Below are 6,251 nucleotides of genomic sequence, written 5' to 3'. Positions count from 1 at the left end.
AAATTTGTATTCACTGTTCACTACCTAGCCTCGCCTCCTTTTTTCTGGAGCACTGTCCAGTACCACACCCAATGTGACAAATTTGTATTCACTGTTCACTACCTATCCTCGCCTCCTTTTCTTTCTGCCCCAATTTTGCCCATTTAGGATTAAAATGGGACTGAACACTGAGTTGGGAAAGGGCAGGCAGTGTGGAAGTTCTTAGTGAATGAAGAGATGGGTCACTTCTACCCACTAAGATCTTTGTGCATCCTTGGGATAAAGTGGGAATTAAAGAGAAGAGCAAAACACTATGGCAGTTGAAGATCTTGGCTGGAAAATGCACCTTTAGGCAGGAAAGCAAAGGAATGGGAGAGAAGATTGCTTACTGAGTATGTGCTGGGTGGCATCTGCTCTACACACATTGCCGCTAATTCTCCAAGCAGCCCTGTGGAATACAGATTCCCACCCACCCCCCTTCTATAAAAGAGAAAAGTGGTTCAAAAAAAGAGAATTACTTTCACTAATGTCACATAGCAAGTTAGCGGGGCAATAAATATGGACTCCGAGATATTTCTGCCCCAGAAGCCTATGACCTTTCCCTTGTTAGCCGGCTGGTTACCAGGCCCTGCTTCTGGGCTCTGATGATATTCCCACTAAGCCATATGGGCATAATCCATAACAACATCTTCCCTCCTCCGCACCTGGGGAGCAGGGACAATGAGAGAGGCTCAGGAACAGGCCATGAGGACCTAACTCACCACTCGATCTCTTTAGGCTCGCGGTCCCTCAGGAGCTCTCGCACCTCCTGCCGGCAGCGCTCCTGGTATTCTGGGTGCCTTGCAAGGTTGTACAGGATCCAAGACAGTCCACTGGCCGTGGTGTCATGACCTGAAGGTCAGCCAGGCAGATTTAGGTCTCTAAGCTGTTTCAGCACCAGAGAGGGGGACAGCGCCCCTAGATGGTGCGGGGCGGGGGGCGGGATATGGGCAGAATGGAGTGATCCAGGGCCCACCAGCCACATTCCTGGGATGGAGAGACCCCTGTCCCCACTGTAATCCCACAGTAGGACTCTCACCCCCAAACATGAAGGTATCAGCCTCTGCTCGTATGTCCTCATCTGACAACTCCTTCCCATCTTCATCCTGGAGACAAGGCAAGACCTCCATAATTACACCAGCTCTGAGGGCACTGAAGTCGAATTAAATATAGTCCCTGGAGACCCATCTTCCAACCAAGGATCGCTCCCCTGTTGTCTCCAGAGACTTCCTCACAGGCTTCCTCCATGGTCTCCTATCTCCTTTTAAGGAGATTTGCTCCTCTCAGGCAGATTTCTATGAAGTCACCTCTGAAACTTATCTCTGACTTGTCCCTTCCTTCCTCAAGCACCTTCCATGGCTCCACAGTGCCCTCTGGATCAAGTCCAAGTTCTTCCATCTGACAATTGGCATCGAGGTCCATTCTACCTCTTGAATTTACACCCCCAAGAAGCTCACCTTGGTCAGCAGGAGCACATCAATGAAGTCCAAAGTCTTGGACTTGGCCTTGGCCCTGAGGAAGTCATCAATACCCTGGCTCATGAGGGTGCGGCGTCTTTCACGAACGATGGTGTCCGTGAAGTTGTGCACGTGGTCACAGGCCCTGCGGAAGCGACGGCCATCAGGAGTGAGGTGGTACAGGAAGTCCGTGTGCAGGAAGATCTGCTGGTGCCGTTTCACTATGAGGGCGCTGAGATCCAAGATGGCGGCAATATATTCACTGGGACTCCTGCAGAACCAGCCCAGGGAGAGGACGTAGCTTCTTAACACGCATGAAACCCTGGGAGCACCTCCCAGCCAGAATCCCAGAGATCCAAGATGGCGGCAATATATTCACTGGGACTCCTGCAGAACCAGCCCAGGGAGAGGACGCAGCTTCTTAACACGCATGAAACCCTGGGAGCACCTCCCAGCCAGAATCCCAGGACCACATTCCACCCAGAAAAGGGTGCCCTCCAACCACACTTCCCCCTCTTACTCCCACTCTCTGTGAGCTTCCTCATGCCCCAGGTTTCCAGGGAAAAACTTGGCCATCAAGGTCATCCCCTCTCTCTCTCTTATTCAGCATCTGGTCCTGCCCATTCCTCTTGCTCTTGGTTTCTCTAAAATTTGCCCAATTTTTTCCACCAAGCTCAGACCTCCTCCTCTTCATGGTCTCCTTGCACCCTGAGTCTACAAGACAGTCCGTCCTCTATGGAGTCAAATATCCAAGCTCTGACCATAACCATCTGCTCAAACACCTTCCATGGCTCCCTGGGAACCTCAGGATAAAGTTCACATCCTTGTCAAGCCTATTCAGCGTTCTTAAGATCCAACTACTGCCTGTTGCACACACTCTGCTCATCCTAGCCTTCCTTCCTGCCTTTACTCAAACAATCCCACCTTCCTGGAAGAACTGCTCTTTCTCTCTGCCCTACCCTGTCCTTCAGTGCCCAGATCTCACCCACATCCTCTAGGAAGGCTCTTCTGGTTGCCCTGCTCAGTCCTCCCTCCCACCCCCACTCCCGTGGGTCCATGACCCAAGTTCCCAGGCACTGGGCAAGGACTCACTCCTGACAATTACTGTCGAAGCTGAAGACACATTTCTGGAGACTGTCCAGGGTCATGAGGCTGATGTGCTCAAACATGTCCAGACGGGTGATGCCCTCTGAGACCAGGCGCTGCCACTTGGCCTGGCAGAGAAGGGGACAGAGCTGAGACTGAGACCTCCTCAACCCCTCCCCACCCAACCACCAGGATGGACTCCCAAGGAAACCAGTCACCAGGACTTCTGCCCCAGGCATCCATCCCCAGGTAGGATCAGGTTGGTGGAAGAGGAAAATGTTACTATTAAGAGACGAAGACCTAAGGCTGAGAGTCAGGAGACCTGGGTTCAAGTCCCAGCTCTGCGTCCTCTGCTCTGTGTGCCCTTGGCCAACTCATTGCCCTCCCCTGGGTCTCACCTGTCAAATCTTCAGTAACAGTAAGATAACCTGCTTTGGTGTAAGATAAGCCATAACCCTTGCTTCACCACTCCTAGCTCACTTAATAGCTGGGTAATCTTGGCAAAGCTTCCCAACCTCTCTGACCCTCAGTTTCATCATCTGTAATGTGGCAATCATAATCATTTATACCTCATAGAGTTGTGAGAATTACATTAGACAACATGTGTCATGGAATTGTCATATAGCTTCTCGTATGCAATAAGTTCTCAACAAGTGTTGGATATCATTATCATTTTCATTATTAGAACAGTAGTAGATGATTGTGGAAATGTCCCCAACTCTTCATCCCTCCCTATATCCTCACCCTTTGCAATGAGACTTTGAAGCTCCTTCCATTGGGAGTGAAGCCTGTTTTCCCACCTCTTGAATCTCAGTGGCCTTGGGACTTGCTTCAACCAGTAGAAGAAGGTGGGATTGTGGTGTGCTAGTTCTGGACCTATGCTTCAAGGGTTACTGAATGTTTCTGTGCACTCTCTGGCAGCCAGCCTCTACCACATGAACAAGACTAGGCTAGCCTACTGGAGAATAAGAGACAAGTGAAGGGGTCCAGTTGACCCACCAAGATCATCCTAGGCCATCCTACAGCCAGCCCCAAACACGAGAGAGCTGAGCCTGGATTAGCAGATCATTCTACCAAACCCACCTATGACCACAGACACATGAGTGAGCAGAAGGACCCAACTGACCCATCTTCTCATGAACATTAACAAACACTAATTATTTCAAGCCAGTGAGTTTTTAAAGTGGTTTTCTATGCAGAGAGACCTATTATGCAAGGTGCATCATGATCCATACTCAACAGCTTACAAGGCTTCTGGGAACCTGAACCCTCAGCATTATTGTTATCCACACCATGCTCTACCAACAACTTACAAGGCTTCTGTGAGGAATACTGGAAACTAACATCTGAGCATCTATGTGCCAGGGACATGACTCATTACATCATTTTGACCACCCTTCAAAGTGAGGAAACTGAGGCTCAGAGAGGAAGAGCAATAACCCCAAAACCAACCAACAGATCCAGGACTCCAGACTAGATCTGTCCGAGGCCCCTTTGCCCCCAAGACTCCAGCTGGGACCCTGGGTTCACTCGACTCACGTGCATGACGTTCACACTGTGGTTGAAAATCTTCACATAGGGCTTCAGGATGTTGAAGTGGAAGGCGGGTGTCAGCAGGCGGCGGTGGTGGCTCCACTTGTCACCAGCACTCAGCAGCAGCCCATCCCCTAGTGGGGCAGCCGTGGCAGTGGGCAAAGGCATCACCTTCCCCTGGTCCCCCAACGTTGACACCAACCCCATTCACCTGCAGTTACTCACCCAGCCAGGGTTTCAAGAAGCCGTAGAAGACCTTGTCCTTGTATACGATGGTGGCTGGCATAAGAGATGGACCATCAGAGACCATAGAGAGGGAGAATGTTGGGACTTAACTAATGAAGGGCGGGTTTCCAACCAGGGATCTCCCTTCCTTACCCTGCCTGGCATAGCACAAATGGAGTCAAAGGTACAGGAAACAAGGGGGGGAGATGGGAAGCAAGGGGTTCCCTCGCCAGACTGCAGCAGCAGGAATAGGGTGAAGACAAAGAACAAAGAAATACCACAGCATACTTGGACACATTCTAACTCAGCACCACACACCCCAGCATACCTGAAAACATCTCCTGCATAGTCCAACACTCTCTGAAACACCCCAAAGCAGCCCGACACTCTAAAAAACACCACTATATGGACCAAGGATGCCTCATAAGCCCAAACTGCTCTAATTTGTTTAGACATGGACCTGAGATGTGTTCATATGGCCATAACAGATATGGCATACCCTAACATGTCCATAACATGAAAAGTCATGCTCTGACATGGACCCAAGATGGTCTGACGCGATCTTCACCTGCCCTACAGATGAACCTCAGACAGGATTTAAATATGCTCCCATTAATATCCCAGATGTGACCCAGGTGTGACCCATGCTGGACCCTGATATAACTTAGATGTACACTAAGACCTGCCTTTGACAACACTCAAATAAGGTCTCAGGTATTTCTCAGAGGAACCCTAAATCCTAGACCTCGAACAAGCCCAAACATGGCCCAGATGTGACCAGCAGGAGAAAAGGACAACCTCAAACAGCAACTCAGACAAGAACAGAGACCCAGACCCGGGCCCTGGGAATTCCAGGCAACCCTTCATCCTCTCCGTGCTGAGCCTGCCCCCGGGCTCCCTCCCACATCCTTGATACACAACTATCTAGGTCCCTTACTTACAAGGACGGAAATGTTATTTCCCCATTTGGATCCCAACACCATGTTCACCTGGGTTCTTTTCCACTCCATTTTCCAGACTGAGGCTCTGACCAATGAAATCAATTGCCCATAGTCTACCAGATAGTAAGTCACATGCCTGAGATCCAAGCCCAGGTCTGTTTGAATCCAGGGCCTGAGTTCTAAAACCTTGAACTGATTTGTGCCCCCAACGCAACAGCTCTTAGGAGCCCTATGCCTGCCAAGACTAGGCAATCAGAGTCATAGTAACTGCATGAGGAATTTTGCCTGTGACCCAGGCCTGGCAAATTTAAGGGAATCCTGGTACTATAAGAAATTTTCCATGGGGGTTGAGCTGCTGGGATTCATCTTTACCATCATAAGAGTGAAGCTCCCCCAGAGGGAAACAGAACTAAGAGAAGAAGACAGATTCTTGATGAAATTGTCTGAAGACCTGGATCCCACCATGCCTGAAGACCACCCTCCCCCCTGGATTTTACAGTCAACAAATTCTCTTTCTTGGCTTAGACCACATGAGTTTGAGTTTCCACCATTAACAAGAAAGAGGCCCTAGCAACCAGACAAAGCCAGGGAACTGCCCTGAATCACCCAGCATTCTGGTGTCAGAGCCATGGCCTCTGTATGACACCACCCCTCCCCCTGGTCAGCATGGATTTTCTGAGGATGGGAAGAGCAGAGGACAAGGGAAGAGTGCTGGGCTGGGGTGTGGTCTCCTACTGTAGATTTCTGGGGCCTGGACTAGGGGGCAATGAACATACAGTAGACAAGCTACAAAATGGGGTAGAAGGAACTGACCTGGTAGAGGTGAATGTCACAGAAATCCACCAGCCACAAGCCCTCCTCATTGCTCTGGGCCTGAGGACAGACAAGGCTGACACCAGGCCTGGCTGGGGGCCTTAGATGCTGCCAATGCCCATCACCTTATACTGTGATGTTTTTAAAGTTTCTATTCATCATTCCAGACCCCACTCTG

General features: G+C 50.2%; 1 pseudogene; it reads right to left on the bottom strand.

The window, feature by feature from the left end:
- Positions 1-736: 736 nt before the first annotated feature.
- On the bottom strand, positions 737-6,133 carry LOC103583916 (annotated as a pseudogene).
- Positions 6,134-6,251: the final 118 nt, after the last annotated feature.

This window comes from Galeopterus variegatus, unplaced genomic scaffold, assembly GCF_000696425.1.
Source record: "Galeopterus variegatus unplaced genomic scaffold, G_variegatus-3.0.2 Scaffold30323, whole genome shotgun sequence".
In the NCBI taxonomy this organism is placed as follows: domain Eukaryota; kingdom Metazoa; phylum Chordata; class Mammalia; order Dermoptera; family Cynocephalidae; genus Galeopterus; species Galeopterus variegatus.
Note: the sequence above shows the minus strand (reverse complement) of the source record. Positions and strands in the feature narration are given on the sequence as shown.